The sequence below is a fragment of the Channa argus genome, unplaced genomic scaffold (genome assembly GCF_033026475.1).
Source record: "Channa argus isolate prfri unplaced genomic scaffold, Channa argus male v1.0 Contig052, whole genome shotgun sequence".
In the NCBI taxonomy this organism is placed as follows: Eukaryota; Metazoa; Chordata; class Actinopteri; order Anabantiformes; family Channidae; genus Channa; species Channa argus.
This window is the reverse complement of record NW_027125271.1, coordinates 178288-195213: the sequence shown is the minus strand read 5'-3', so window position 1 is coordinate 195213 and position 16926 is coordinate 178288. Positions and strand designations below refer to the sequence as shown.

The 16926-nt window shown below is 43.2% G+C and overlaps 5 pseudogenes; all 5 read right to left on the bottom strand.

Annotated features, from left to right (window-relative positions):
• Positions 1-6993: 6993 nt before the first annotated feature.
• LOC137119228 (5S ribosomal RNA) lies at positions 6994-7112 on the bottom strand (annotated as a pseudogene).
• An 854-nt stretch (positions 7113-7966) lies between these two features.
• LOC137119260 (5S ribosomal RNA) lies at positions 7967-8085 on the bottom strand (annotated as a pseudogene).
• Positions 8086-8953: 868 nt separating this feature from the next.
• LOC137119172 (5S ribosomal RNA) lies at positions 8954-9072 on the bottom strand (annotated as a pseudogene).
• Positions 9073-9928: 856 nt separating this feature from the next.
• On the bottom strand, positions 9929-10047 carry LOC137119229 (5S ribosomal RNA; annotated as a pseudogene).
• Positions 10048-10907: 860 nt separating this feature from the next.
• LOC137119259 (5S ribosomal RNA) lies at positions 10908-11026 on the bottom strand (annotated as a pseudogene).
• Between the last annotated feature and the right edge of the window lie 5900 nt (positions 11027-16926).

Sequence of the window (16926 nt, the reverse complement as noted above, 5' to 3'; positions counted from 1 at the left end):
GCCGAGATCGGCCGAGATCGGGCGCTTCTTTTTTTTTTTTTTTTTAATCTTTTTATTATCAAAAATACACTTTACAAAAAGAAATTAGGTATATACAGAGATAAGTAAACAAAACATTACATCCATAGGCCTTTCAACTAAATTAAACAACTTAAAGCAAGATCTATTTCTCTAATGTAAATACATATATTTATAAATATAGGGGGATAACCATAACCACACATTGTAAACCTGTCATATATCTATCTATCTATATATATCTATATATATATAGATCTATATATCTATATATATATATATAGATCTATATATATACACCCATACTTTTACACACATATACCTCTCTATATACATCCATATCTATATATATACATATATACATACAAACATATATACAAACACACACACACATACATTATACACATATACATTCATATACACATACACATACCCATATATATATATATATTTATATATATATATATATATATATATATACACACACACACATACATACATACAAATACATATACAATAATAGGTCAATAAAATTCACCCAAAATCAAAGTGCAATCTACCCTCCCCATCTAACACACATAAATCATTTTTTACCCCCCATTTAATGAGAAACCCCTCATTATCAACCGAAAACAGAATACTCAAATAATGTGACACCATATTTTGAAAAATCAACACCCTCTTCATCTTTTTCCCTTCATACAATGCATAATTCCTGGCTATATACACAACATGACGAGCTACACTCAACAAGAAATTCACCAACCCCACATTTATTTTTGTATGTCCCTTGTCTAACCCAAAACACCACACCCAATCCCATGCCTCACCTTCCAAACCAGTCACCTTACACTTATTTCTTAATAAACTTTTTACCCAATTCCTGAATTTTTGTGTGACCGCACAGCACAACAACAAGTGATTAAAATCCTCATCCTCCATCCCGCAGACCGCACATGTTCTCACATATGTGTGCTTACTGATCTGGTGTAGGACGACAGAGACAAGCACTCTCCTGTGACGCAGTCTGAAATTTGTATTAGCTATCGCAGGGGGGAGCCATTTATCATGCATATTAGTCCAGATTGTAGAAGTGGGTCGGGTAGGGAACACATGCGACCATGAGGAGTTTGCTGTGGGCTGTTTGAATATCTTGTCAATTAGAACCTTGTACCAAAATTTTGACTGTAAATCTTTGAAATCCCTATTTTTGAGATCACAGGAGAGTGAAAAATCAATTCTGCCATCCCCCACCAGCTCACCATCTGCTTCCTGCAACTTCTCCCTCCATTCCAGTGGCATTCTCTGACAGATATCTGTACAGAAATGTAACACCTTGGCCCATCTGATGTTCACACCTGTCCGTCTTACTTTTTTAAGGACTTCCAGAGGGTTTAAGGCCCCTGTCTGGTCCAGAACATCCCCAATTTGGTGAAACACCCCATTTAAGGCCCCCCGGCTAACCAGGAATCTCTCCCGGCCACCGAGACGCGGGTTACCAAAGATTGGTTGCTTAAGTACATCTACTTTCGAAATCAATTTGCACTCTAGATGTGGCAAGACCTGAACCCACGCCTCAGCGGCCTCCTGGAAAAGTGGGTCTGCATCTGCCACAGGCCGTGCCAGCGCACTGCTGCATAAATTGTACTCCCCACACGCACCCCTCCTCCTTATCTCTGCATCCAAGTAGTCCTTCCAAATATAATCTGTCTTATCATATAGCCATTTTTTAAAAAGTTTCAGTCTTAAAGATATTAATTTGGTTTTCAAATCACAGAGATTCAAACCCCCTTTTGCGTATGGCCCAACTAGTGTCTTGTGAGCAATAGTGAAGGCCTTGCCTTTCCACAAGAAACCACTGATAGCGCTGCACAGCCCGGACAGTACATCGCCCGGCAGGTGACAGACCTGCATGGCATAGACCAGCCCCGGCACTATTATGGAGTTTATAATGACCACTCTTCCCTTCAGCCCAAGACCTCTCATCTTCCACAGCCCAAGCCTGGACCTACACCACGCGAGCCTCTCCTCCCAGGTTTTGCGGACGCTGACCAGCGGCTGAGGACAAATATATATCCCAAGTAGCTTGACCTCAGTCTCACCCCTTTTAAAATTCAGACCCACATCCCCTAGAGCAGACCCGGGCCCACAAATAAGGCTGGATTTCTCCCTATTAACTCGCGCTCCCGCCGCCTGCTCATATGCTTCAAGGTGCTTTAGCACCTGTTGTAAACTCTCACCATCCTTAACCATAATACTTATATCATCCGCATACTGAGCTATTTTGAACTCATTACCTTTGGGAGATGTTATCCCCTTGATAAGCGGATCGGTTATAATGGATTGTGCAAGAGGCTCTGCTACAATTGCATATAGCATAGCAGACAGCGGACATCCCTGCCTTACTGATCTCTCTAGGGGGAAAGGATCTGTTAAGAGGCCGTTACATTTCACGACACTAGTAGCCCGGCTGTACAACAACTTCACCCATTCTCGAAAAATTGGGCCGAACCCAAAAACCCCCAGACATCCAAAGAGAAACTCATGACTGACCCTGTCAAATGCCTTCTCCAAGTCAACACTGAGGTATATGCCCCCTGTCATCATTAGATTTTCAAAAGACAACTTTGTCTTTGACAGGATGCAGTCAGCAATATCCCTCCCAGGAATACTGTAAGTCTGGGTAGGCCCAATTATCGAGCCGATCACTCCTTTGAGCCTAAAACCCAGTACCTTAGTCAGGATCTTATAGTCAGTGTTGAGCAGGCTAATTGGTCTATAGTTTGCTAGGTCAGATTTTTCCCCTTTATTTTTATACACTAGAGTGATCACTCCCCTCATGAAGGACTCTGCGCACCTGCCCTCCTCCTGTATGGCCAAAAACAGTCTGCAGAGGACAGGGGCAAGCAGGTAACTGAAATGCTGATAGAATTCAGCTTAGAGACCGTCCGAACCTGGGCTCCTTGATGTATTCAGGGCTAAGATTGCCTCTTTCACTTCTTCCAGCTGGATGTTTTCATCACACAAAGCCGCATCCTCGTGACTGAGGGAGCAGCTAATTTTCCCAAGTACTTGATTTAACTTTATCTGTGATATCTTTTGCCTACTAAACAAATTGGAATAGAAATCTTGCACGGTTTGTAAAATATCCACTGAATCAGTATGTGTGTTACCCTCCGAGTCCTTTATTTCAGAAATATATGTTTTGGTCTGTTTCCTCTTTTCCAAACCCAGAAAAAATGCAGTACAGCGCTCACCTTTCAACATATGCTGCGCTTTGCTGCGGATCATTGCACCCCCGCATTTTCTCTCATCCAGCTGTCTCAACTGCTCCCTCCGCACAAGATACGTCTCCAACGGATGTCCACACCCAGCCTCAACCAACTCAAGCTCCTTTTTCAGGCGGTCCCTCAGCTCATCCTCCTCTCTTTTCTCTCTTTGTCTTTTCTCTCTGCTCAATGCGATGCAGCGCTTCTTGATTTTTAACTTAGTGCGCTCCCACCACTCAATGATGTCAACCACAAACTCACTTTGATCACATAGAGCAGAGAGAAAAGACTCCATTTTTGCTCTAAAAAATCCATCCTCTAAGAGGCTTGAATTAAAGCACCACAAGCCCCCATTCCTCTGCACCCTGCCCTCCCCTAGAGCCACTCTCAGAGAGGCATGATCACTCCAAGTGCAAAACTCATATTTACAGTTATTTAAAACCGTAACCAAACCTGACGCTAGCAAGCACAAATCTATTCTAGATTGTTTCAGCCTGCCCAACACCACTTGCCTGCGCGAATACGCACGGGTACCGGGGTTCAGTACTCTCCATGCATCCATCAAGTCACACTCTTCCATCCATTCAAACACAGCCGACCTACTAGTGTCATTCTTAAATTTATTGTTGACACCCACATCTATCCTAGCCAGTGTCACATTCCAGTCCCCTATCACCACCGAGCGATCATCTGTCCATCTTTTACAGCGCCTGAAAAAAACCCTCCTCTCTCCTTCCCTATTTGGCCCATATAAATTCACAATTCTATATCTCTGACTCTGTTCAATTACATCAATCACCAGTAGCCTTCCCTGATCATCCTTAGAAATTTGCAGGACACTCTCAAACAATCCAGGCTTTACAAAGATTGCTACCCCTGCAGTTTTGTCTGGGGAGAGAGAATAAAAAAGATCCCCTCTCCAAAAGCACTTTATGCTTTTTATTGTCTCAGAGGTCCACCTGCATTCCTGGACGCACAGGTTGTCACACAGCATTTTCCCGCAAAGCTGTTCAATTTTCTCAATGTTTTTAAGACCATTCAAATTTTGAGAGAGAAGCAGCATTCCCAGAAAAAAAACTAAAATCGGCCCTGTCATTTTTTGGCATATTTCTTACCTTTATTTCTATACCCTCCCTCAGTTCCACTTGGCTTACCCTGCTGTGCCCTCTTCCTGACCCGTTTTACCCATTGGACATCCATCTCTAAATCTGAGTCCACGCTACTAGCCTGGGGAGCCAGCAGGGCTACATCAGAAGTGGGTATTCGAGTGGTGGACTCTATTTCATTTTGAGAGTGAGGCTCATTCGGCTCAGGCCGGGGTGAGCCTAGCCAGCCCCCTTCAGGGCGACTCGCCGCATCCCCGCTCCAGTCCGCCAGCACATGATCCATACTGGATCCTAGCTCATCGACCCCCTCATTTCTTATGCCCTCTTGCACCAACAAGTCAGCACTCTGTGACACCACCTCATCTCCAAGCTCATTCCCACTCTCTGTCTCGCTACCCAGGGCTGGCTCCTCTGCAGGCCTGACATTACTCCACTCATCATCAGAGATGGAGTCCCGGTCTACCTCCCCTTCCCCTTCACCTGCATTATGGCAATTACATTGCTCCGCTGGGGCATGGCACGCAACACACCTGTGCACCCAGGCATCACACTCACGTGCATAATGACCCTGTTTATTGCATTTAAAGCATGTGAAATCTGGGCAATCTCTAACTATATGCCCAGGCTGTAAACACATCCTACACACTTTAACTTGATTATTATGAATAACTCTGAAGTATTCTGGCCCTGTGGCCGTCATAAATTTCGAGGAATATGGTAATGACTGCACAGTTTCATTAAATTTAACTTTTACATATCTTGTTCCGTCCGCCACGTCAGTCCCAGGCCACAACCGTCTTTTAATAGGAGAGATTGCTCTCACTCCCCACACATCCAGTTTTTCTAAAATGTCCTCATCCGCAATATAGGCAGGCAAATTCAAAAATGACACCACCAATTCATCGATAACTAAAGTTTTCACCATCACCACTGCTCTACCCACTTTAAATCCATCTAAAAGTCTTTTCTTTCCAGCTTCGCTCTTGACCGTCACCTCATATTTATTCGGCCCCGTCTCACGCAATGCAACGATGCCTCCACACACATCACGCATTGCTCTCAGCAGTTCCATTGTCTTAACTTTCTCTTCTCCCACCACCTCAGCCAATACAGTCAAGTCCCTATCATACCGCATTTCTTTCCGTGTCTCTGTCGCTCCACCCGGCTCCGATCGCGTGCTTACCCGTTCTCCCTGTTGTCTCTCATCTGCCGCCAAACAGTCATTCTCCATTCTCCGTCCAGGCCGCTCCTTTGCAATCTCCATTCTTTTCTCAATCTGCTTGACACCCTTATTCAGCGACTTCCTCGTCTCCTCCGCCAGCTCCAGCTCATTCCCTCTCAATGCGCTTTCCCCATAGACGCCAATTTTCTCCGTATCCATTCTTCTCCTTCCACTCTTTCCAGCCACTGTTAAACAGGCTTCTTCTTCTCGCATGCCTCTGCCGTTCTCCATTATGAGCAGTCTATCAGAAATCGCGCGAAAAAGAAAACCCAAAAAAGTTCAAAAACTAGAAAAACCACAAAAAATAAAGGCGCCCCCGAACGGAGAAACTCCGCCGGGGGGTTTCATAAAAATAATGAATACAAACTCAAACGCACTACACTGGATAGGCAAAACACTAATACGAAAACGAAAAATGCACGTCAAACGCGAAGCAGCTCACATACGTGTCCCTTCCTGAAAGCACACTGACTCAGAAAGACCATACCCCTGTCCTCCTCCAATCGGGCGCTTAGAGAGCGGTGTGGCCGTAAGCTGCATTTGACATCATCAACAGCTCTTAAAAACGCTGGAGAAGCAGAATGCATGACACTTGCTAAGAAGAAGATAAATGTGGCAAAGTACAAAGTACTATAACTGTACTGGTCTGTTACGCCCCTGTCTAGGGGGTCAGGGTGCAACATACAAAGATAAATTAGGATCCCCAAACCAAAATCCAGGATCGAGATGTTCCAACAGAATGCTATTTATTTTAAACGAAAGAAAGTGTCAAACGAAACATGACACTACAACTCAGGGCGAACCAAGGCCAACATAATAAACAAAATAAGCCATTTCCCACAGAAAGTGCTAGCTAGCCTGATAGAAATAAACAAACCAAAAGACAGTCGCTAACCCTAACTCCCTAATGTGAAAACAGTCCAAAGAAAATGGCAGTTCACCCCTACAGATTTAATACTATTTACAAAATATACAATTTATAAACAAAACCACGGCACAAAACCTAACAATTCAAAAATGCTAAATAAGGTTTGGAAACCAAGAACAGCAAACAGGTGCTGATGCCAGAAAGAGCCTTGCTAGCTGTTGGGAACCGTACTTTTAAAACTCCAGGAAGTGTAGGATGGACCAATCAGCTTCCTGTACTGCCCCCCAATCCGGCCAATCAGGCAGGGCACCTATAAGAACAAGAAAATAAAAACTACACATATGGCCAGGACCGTAACATGGTCTACTAGTAATGAAGCACGATGGTTGGCAAACCAATAAAGTAGCAAAACAGCAATGAAAGAACAAAATTTGATGAAAATATAGAACAATTTCTATGAATAAATAGGCAGTAACACCAGCTTGTGCTGCCCGTAAACCCAAGCAAAAAAGCTTACAGCACCTGGTATTCCCAGGCGGTCTTCCTACCAAGTACTAACCAGGCCCGGCTCTATTTGGCTGCCGAGATCGGACGAGATCGGGCGCTTAGAGAGCGGTGTGGCCGTAAGCTGCATTTGACATCATCAACAGCTCTTAAAAACGCTGGAGAAGCAGAATGCATGACACTTGCTAAGAAGAAGATAAATGTGGCAAAGTACAAAGTACTATAGCTGTACTGGTCTGTTACGCCCCTGTCTAGGGGGTCAGGGTGCAACATACAAAGATAAATTAGCATGTTCCCTCTCCGATCCCCAAACCAAAATCCAGGATCGAGATGTTCCAACAGAATGATATTTATTTTAAACGAAAGAAAGTGTCAAACAAAAAATGACACAACTCAGGGCGAACCAAGGCCAACATAATAAACAAAATAAGCCATTTCCCCCAGAAAGTGCTAGCTAGCCTGATAGAAATAAACAAACCAAAAGACAGTCGCTAACCCTAACTCCCTAATGTGAAAACAGTCCAAAGAAAATGGCAGTTCACCCCTACAGATTTAATACTATTTACAAAATATACAATTTATAAACAAAACCACGGCACAAAACCTAACAATTCAAAATTGCTAAATAAGGTTTGGAAACCAAGAACAGCAAACAGATGCTGATGCCAGAAAGAGCCTCGCTAGCTGTTGGGAACCGTACTTTTAAAACTCCAGGAAGTGTAGGATGCACCAATCAGCTTCCTGTACTTCCCCCAAATCCGGCCAATCAGGCAGGGCACCTATAAAAACAACAAAATAAAAACAACACATATGGCCAGGACCGTAACATGGTCTACTAGTAATGAAGCACGATGGTTGAGAAACCAATAAAGTAGCAAAACAGCAATGAAAGAACAAAATTTGATGAAAATATAGAACAATTTCTATGAATAAATAGGCAGTAACACCAGCTTGTGCTGCCCGTAAACCCAAGCAAAAAAGCTTACAGCACCTGGTATTCCCAGGCGGTCTTCCTACCAAGTACTAACCAGGCCCGGCTTTATTTGGCTGCCGAGATCGGACGAGATCGGGCGCTTAGAGAGCGGTGTGGCCGTAAGCTGCATTTGACATCATCAACAGCTCTTAAAAACGCTGGAGAAGCAGAATGCATGACACTTGCTAAGAAGAAGATAAATGTGGCAAAGTACAAAGTACTATAACTGTACTGGTCTGTTACGCCCCTGTCCAGGGGGTCAGGGTGCAACATACAAAGATAAATTAGCATGTTCCCTCTCCGATCCCCAAACCAAACTCCAGTATCGAGATGTTCCAACAGAATGATATTTATTTTAAACGAAAGAAAGTGTCAAACAAAACATGACACTACAACTCAGGGCGAACCAAGGCCAACATAATAAACAAAATAAGCCATTTCCCACAGAAAGTGCTAGCTAGCCTGATAGAAATAAACAAACCAAAAGACAGTCGCTAACCCTAACTCCCTAATGTGAAAACAAGAGAAAACAATCAAAAGAAAATGGCTGTTCACCCCTAAAGATTTAATACTATTTAAAAAATATACAATTTATAAACAAAACCACGGCACAAAACCTAACAATTTAAAAATGCTAAATAAGGTTTGGAAACCAAGAACAGCAAACAGGTGCTGCTGCCAGAAAGAGCCTCGCTAGCTGTTGGGAACCGTACTTTTAAAACTCCAGGAAGTGTAGGATGGACCAATCAGCTTCCTGTACTGCCCCCCAATCCGGCCAATCAGGCAGGGCACCTATAAGAAACAACAAAATAAAAACAACACATATGGCCAGGACCGTAACATGGTCTACTAGTAATGAAGCACGATGGTTGACAAACCAATAAAGTAGCAAAACAGTAATGAAAGAACAAAATTTGATGAAAATATAGAACAATTTCTATGAATAAATAGGCAGTAACACCAGCTTGTGCTGCCCGTAAACCCAAGCAAAAAAGCTTACAGCACCTGGTATTCCCAGGCGGTCTTCCTACCAAGTACTAACAAGGCCCGGCCCTATTTGGCTGCCGAGATCGGACGGGATCGGGCGCTTAGAGAGCGGTGTCGCCGTAAGATGCATTTGACATCATCAACAGCTCTTAAAAACGCTAGTGAAGCAGAATGCATGACACTTGCTAAGAAGAAGATAAATGTGGCAAAGTACAAAGTACTATAACTGTACTGGTCTGTTACGCCCCTGTCTAGGGGGTCAGGGTGCAACATACAAAGATAAATTAGCATGTTCCCTCTCCGATCCCCAAACCAAAATCCAGGATCGAGATGTTCCAACAGAATGATATTTATTTTAAACGAAAGAAAGTGTCAAACAAAACATGACACTACAACTCAGGGCGAACCAAGGCCAACATAATAAACAAAATAAGCCATTTCCCACAGAAAGTGCTAGCTAGCCTGATAGAAATAAACAAACCAAAAGACAGTCGCTAACCCTAACTCCCTAATGTGAAAACAGTCCAAAGAAAATGGCAGTTCACCCCTACAGATTTAATACTATTTACAAAATATACAATTTATAAACAAAACCACGGCACAAAACCTAACAATTCAAAAATGCTAAATAAGTTTTGGAAACCAAGAACAGCAAACAGGTGCTGATGCCAGAAAGAGCCTCGCTAGCTGTTGGGAACCGTACTTTTAAAACTCCAGGAAGTGTAGGATGGACCAATCAGCTTCCTGTACTGCCCCCCAATCCGGCCAATCAGGCAGGGCACCTATAAGAACAACAAAATAAAACAACACATATGGCCAGGACCGTAACATGGTCTACTAATAATGAAGCACGATGGTTGACAAACCACCAAAGTTGCAAAACAGCAATGAAAGAACAAAATTTGATGAAAATATAGAACAATTTCTATGAATAAATAGGCAGTAACACCAGCTTGTGCTGCCCGTAAACCCAAGCAAAAAAGCTTACAGCACCTGGTATTCCCAGGCGGTCTTCCTGCCAAGTACTAACCAGGCCCAGCTCTATTTGGCTGCCGAGATCGGACGAGATCGGGCGCTTAGAGAGCGGTGTGGCCGTAAGCTGCATTTGACATCATCAACAGCTCTTAAAAACGCTGGAGAAGCAGAATGCATGACACTTGCTAAGAAGAAGATAAATGTGGCAAAGTACAAAGTACTATAACTGTACTGGTCTGTTACGCCCCTGTCCAGGAGCTCAGGGTGCAACATACAAAGATAAATTAGCATGTTCCCTCTCCGATCCCCAAACCAAAATCCAGGATCGAGATGTTCCAACAGAATGATATTTATTTTAAACGAAAGAAAGTGTCAAACAAAACATGACACTACAACTCAGGGCGAACCAAGGCCAACATAATAAACAAAATAAGCCATTTCCCACAGAAAGTGCTAGCTAGCCTGATAGAAATAAACAATCCAAAAGACAGTCGCTAACCCTAACTCCCTAATGTGAAAACAGTCCAAAGAAAATGGCAGTTCACCCCTACAGATTTAATACTATTTACAAAATATACAATTTATAAACAAAACCACGGCACAAAACCTAACAATTCAAAAATGCTAAATAAGGTTTGGAAACCAAGAACAGCAAACAGGTGCTGATGCCAGAAAGAGCCTCGCTAGCTGTTGGGAACCGTACTTTTAAAACTCCAGGAAGTGTAGGATGGACCAATCAGCTTCCTGTACTGCCCCCCAATCCGGCCAATCAGGCAGGGCACCTATAAGAACAACAACAAAAAAAAAACAACACATATGGCCAGGACCGTAACATGGTCTACTAGTAATGAAGCACGATGGTTGACAAACCAATAAAGTAGCAAAACAGCAATAAAAGAACAAAATTTGATGAAAATATAGAACAATTTCTATGAAAAAATAGGCAGTAACACCAGCTTGTGCTGCCCGTAAACCCAAGCAAAAAAGCTTACAGCACCTGGTATTCCCAGGCGGTCTTCCTACCAAGTACTATCCAGGACCTGCTCTATTTGGCTGCCGAGATCGGACGAGATCGGGCGCTTAGAGAGCGGTGTGGCCGTAAGCTGCATAAAAACGTTGGAGAAGCAGAATGCATGAAACTTGCTAAGAAGAAGATAAATGTGGCAAAGTACAAAGTACTATAACTGTACTGGTCTGTTACGCCCCTGTCCAGGGGGTCAGGGTGCAACATACAAAGATAAATTAGCATGTTCCCTCTCCGATCCCCAAACCAAAATCCAGGATCGAGATGTTCCAACAGAATGATATTTATTTTAAACGAAAGAAAGTGTCAAACAAAACATGACACTACAACTCAGGGCGAACCAAGGCCAACATAATAAACAAAATAAGCCATTTCCCATAGAAAGTGCTAGCTAGCCTGATAGAAATAAACAAACCAAAAGACAGTCGCTAACCCTTACTCCCTAATGTGAAAACAGTCCAAGAAAATGGCAGTTCACCCCTACAGATTTAATACTATTTACAAAATATACAATTTATTTAACATGGTCTACTAGTAATGAAGCACGATGGTTGAGAAACCAATAAAGTAGCAAAACAGCAATGAAAGAACAAAATTTGATGAAAATATAGAACAATTTCTATGAATAAATAGGCAGTAACACCAGCTTGTGCTGCCCGTAAACCCAAGCAAAAAAGCTTACAGCACCAGGCGGTCTTCCTACCAAGTACTAACCAGGCCCCGCCCTATTTGGCTGCCGAGATCGGACGAGATCGGGCGCTTAGAGAGCGGTGTGGCCGTAAGCTGCATTTGACATCATCAACAGCTCTTAAAAACGCTAGAGAAGCAGAATGCATGACACTTGCTAAGAAGAAGATAAATGTGGCAAAGTACAAAGTACTATGACTGTACTGGTCTGTTACGCCCCTGTCTAGGGGGTCAGGGTGAAACATACAAAGATAAATTAGCATGTTCCCTCTCCGATCCCCAAACCAAAATCCAGGATTGAGATGTTCCAACAGAATGATATTTATTTTAAACGAAAGAAAGTGTCAAACAAAACATGACACTACAACTCAGGGCGAACCAAGGCCAACATAATAAACAAAATAAGCCATTTCCCACAGAAAGTGCTAGCTAGCCTGATAGAAATAAACAAACCAAAAGACAGTCGCTAACCAACTGTGCTGTTGACCTACAGGGTACCGGTGGAAATTGGACTACTGTTGGTCGAAGACGAAGAAGAAGAGGAGGAAGGTGTGTTCGTAGGCAAAGAGAGAAGAGGAAAGCTAAGAATGTAGGACTGACAGTAGGGACTTTGAATGTTGGTACTATGACAGGGAAGGCTAGGGAGTTGATCGACATGATGCAGAGAAGGAAGGTGGACATACTGTGTGTCCAGGAGACCAGGTGGAAAGGTAGCAAGGCTAGAAGCTTAGGAGCAGGGTTCAAGTTGTTTTACCATGGGTCAGATAGGAAGAGAAATGGAGTAGGAGTTATATTGAAAGAGGATTTTGTGAGGAATGTTCTAGAGGTGAAAAGAGTATCAGACAGGTTGATGAGTCTGAAGCTGGAAGTTGAAGGGGTGATGTTCAATGTTGTGAGTGGTTATGCCCCACAGGTAGGATGTGAGTTAGAAGAGAAGGAGAAATTCTGGAGTGAGTTAGATGAAGTGATGCAGAGCATCCCCAGAGGTGAGAGAGTTGTCATTGGTGCAGATTTCAATGGGCATGTAGGTGAAGGGAACAGAGGTGATGAGACTGTTATGGGCAGGTTTGGTGTTCAGGACAGGAACGCAGAAGGTCAGATGGTGGTTGACTTTGCAAAGAGGATGGAAATGGCTGTAGTAAACACTTTCTTTCAGAAGAGGCAGGAACATAGGGTGACGTACAAGAGCGGAGGGAGAAGCACTCAGGTAGACTACATCTTGTGTAGACGTTGTAATCTGAAAGAGATCAGTGACTGTAAAGCATTGGTAGGGGAGAGTGTAGCCAGACAACACAGGATGGTGGTGTGTAAAATGATGCTGGTGGTGAGGAAGATAAGGAGGACTAAGGCAGAGCAGCGGACAAAGTGGTGGAAGTTGAAAAAGGAAGAATGTCGTTTAGTTTTCAGGGAGGAGCTGAGACAGACTCTGGTGGTTTGGAGGTGCTTCCAGATGACTGGACTACTACAGCTAATTTGATCAGGGAGACAGGTAGGAGGGTACTCGGTGTGTCATCTGGAAAGAGGAAAGCGGACAAGGAGACTTGGTGGTGGAACGAGGAAGTTCAGGAGTGTATACAGAGAAAGAGGTTAGCTAAGAAGAAGTGGGACACTGAGAGGACTGAAGAGAGTAGACAGGAGTACAGGGAGATACAGCGTAAGGTGAAGATAGAGGTGGCACAGGCCAAACAAAGAGCATATGAGGACTTGTATGCTAGGTTGGACACTAAAGAGGGAGAGGTGGATTTGTACAGGTTGGCCAGACAAAGAGATAGAGATGGAAAGGATGTGCAGCAGGTTAGGGTGATTAAAGATAAGGATGGAAATGTATTGACAGGTGCCAGGAGTGTGATGGGAAGATGGAAGGAGTACTTTGAAGAGTTGATGAACGAGGAAAATGAAAGGGAACGAAGAGTAGAAGAGGTGACTGTTGTGGAGCAGGAAGTAGCAAAGATTAGTAAGAGTGAAGTGAGGAGGACATTGAAGAGGATGAAGAGTGGAAAGGCAGTTGGTCCTGATGACATACCTGTGGAGGTATGGAAGTGTCTAGGAGAGGCGGCAGTAGAGTTTTTGACTAGTTTGTTTAACAAGATCTTGGAGAGTGAGAGGATGCCAGAGGACTGGAGGAAAAGTGTACTGGTACCAATTTTTAAGAACAAGGGAGATGTGCAGAGCTGTGGCAACTACAGAGGAATAAAGCTGATGAGTCACACAATGAAGTTGTGGGAAAGAGTAGTGGAAGCTCGGCTAAGCGCAGAGGTGAGTATTTGTGAGCAGCAATATGGTTTCATGCCTAGAAAGAGTACAACAGATGCAGTATTTGCTTTGAGGACGCTGATGGAGAAGTACAGAGAGGGTCATAGGGAGTTGCATTGTGTCTGCGTAGATTTAGAGAAAGCGTATGACAGGGTGCCGAGAGAGGAGCTGTGGTATTGTATGAGGACGTCTGGAGTGTCAGAGAAGTATGTTAGAGTGGTGCAGGACATGTATGAGAGCTGTAAGACAGTGGTGAGGTGCTGTAGGTGTGACAGAGGAGTTCAAGGTGGAGGTGGGTCTGCATCAAGGATCGGCTTTGAGCCCCTTCTTGTTTGCTCTGGTGATGGACAGACTGACAGATGAGGTTAGACAAGAATCTCCCTGGACTATGATGTTTGCAGATGACATTGTTATTTGCAGTGAGAGCAGGGAGCAGGTGGAGGAAAATCTAGAGTGGTGGAGGTCTGCTCTGGAAAACAGAGGAATGAAGCTTAGCCGCAGCAAGACAGAATACATGTGTGTGAATGAGAGGGACCCAGGTGGAACGGTGAGGTTACAGGGAGCAGAGGTGAAGAAGGTGCAGGACTTTAAGTATTTAGGGTCAACTGTTCAGAGCAACGGTGAGTGTGGAAAAGAGGTGAAGAGGCGAGTGCAGGCAGGTTGGAACGGGTGGAGAAAAGTGTCAGGTGTGTTGTGTGATAAAAGAGTCTCAGCGAGAATGAAAGGAAAGGTGTTCAAGACGGTGGTGAGACCAGCAATGTTGTTGCACTGAAGAAAAGACAGGAGGCAGAGCTGGAGGTAGCAGAGCTTAAGATGTTGAGGTTCTCTTTGGGAGTGACGAGGATGGACAGGATCAGGAATGAGTACATCAGAGGGACAGCTCATGTTAGATGTTTTGGAGATAAAGTCAGAGAGGCCAGATTGAGGTGGTTTGGACATGTTCAGAGGAGAAACTGTGAATATATCGGTAGAAGGATGCTGAGGTTGGAGCTGCCAGGCAGGAGGTCTAGAGGAAGACCAAAGAGGAGATTTATGGATGTAGTGAGGGAGGACATGAAGTTAGTTGGTGTGAGAGAAGAGGATGTAGAGGACAGAGTTAGATGGAGGCACATGATTCGCTGTGGCGACCCCTGAAAGGGAGCAGCCGAAAGGAAAAGAAGAAGAAGGCCGAATCAACAAATATGCTTGTTTCTGCCAAATGCAGCAAAATACTGAAAGGAAAGTGGGTTTACCTTCATATTTGACCCAGAACAACTCAGTTCAGCATAGAAATATCATTGCAACAGCTTTTATTTAGCCAGAAATCAAGAGTGGAAGTTTTTATGCGCTTAAAAGCATTTTCAGGCCGAATTAGCAAATATGCTTGTTTCTGCCAAATGCAGCAAATTACTGAAAGGAAAGTGGGTTTGCTTTCATATTTGACCTAGAACAACTCAGTTCATCATGGAAATATCATCGCAACATCTTTTATGTAGCCAGAAATCAAGAGTGTAAGTTTTTATGCGCTTAAAAGCATTTTCAGGCCGAATGAGCAAATATGCTTGTTTCTGCCAAATGCAGCAAAATACTGAAAGGAAAGTGGGTTTGCCTTCATTTTTGACCCAGAACAACTCAGTTCAGCATGGAAATATCATTGCAACAGTTTCTATTTAGCCAGAAATCAAGAGTGTAAGCTTTTATGTGCTTAAAAGCATTTTCAGGCCGAATGAGCTGATTTCTGTCAATTGCAGCAAAACACTCAAAGGAAAGTGGGTTTGCCTTCATATTTGACCCAGAACAACTCAGTTCAGCATCGCAATATCATTGCTACAGCTTTTATTTAGCCAGAAATCAAGAGTGTAAGTTTTTATGCGCTTAAAAGCATTTTCAGGCCGAATGTGCAAATATGCTTGTTTCTGCCAAATGCAGCAAAATACTAAAAGGAAAGTGGGTTTGCCTTCATGTTTGACCCAGAACAACTCAGTTCAGCATGGAAATATCATTGCAACAGTTTCTATTTAGCCAGAAATCAAGAGTGTAAGCTTTTATGTGCTTAAAAGCATTTTCAGGCCGAATGAGCTGATTTCTGCCAATTGCAGCAAAACACTCAAAGGAAAGTGGGTTTGCCTTCATATTTGACCCAGAACAACTCAGTTCGGCATCGCAATATCATTGCTACAGCTTTTATTTAGCCAGAAATCAAAAGTGTAAGTTTTTATGTGCTTAAAAGCATTTTCAGGCCGAATGAGCTGATTTCTGCCAATTGCAGCAAAACACTCAAAGGAAAGTGGGTTTGCCTTCATATTTGACCCAGAACAACTCAGTTCAGCATGGAAATATCATTGCAACAGCTTCTATTTAGCCAGAAATCAAGAGTGTAAGTTTTTATGCGCTTAAAAGCATTTTCGGGCCGAATGAGCTGATTTCTGCCAATTGCAGCAAAACACTCAAAAGAAAGTGGGTTTGCCTTAATATTTGACCCAGAACAACTCAGTTCAGCATGGAAATATCATTGCTACAGCTTTTATTTAGCCAGAAATCAAGAGTGTACGTTTTTATGCGCTTAAAAGCATTTTCAGGCCGAATGAGCTAATATGATTGTTTCTGCCAAATGCAGCAAAATACTGAAAGGAAAGTGGGTTTGCCTTCATATTTGAGCCAGAACAACTCAGTTCAGCATGGAAATATCATTGCAACAGCTTTTATTTAGCCAGAAATCAAGAGTGTAAGTTTTTATGCGCTTAAAAGCATTTTCAGGCCGAATGAGCAAATATGCTTGTTTCTGCCAAATGCAGCAAAATACTGAAAGGAAAGTGGGTTTGCCTTCATATTTGAGCCAGAACAACTCAGTTCAGCATGGAAATATCATTGCAACAGCTTTTATTTAGCCAGAAATCAAGAGTGTAAGTTTTTATGCGCTTAAAAGCATTTTCAGGCCGAATGAGCAAATATGCTTGTTTCTGCCAAATGCAGCAAAATACTGAAAGGAAAGTGGGTTTGCCTTCATATTTGACCCAGAACAACTCAGTTCAGCATGGAAATATCATTGCAACAGCTTTTA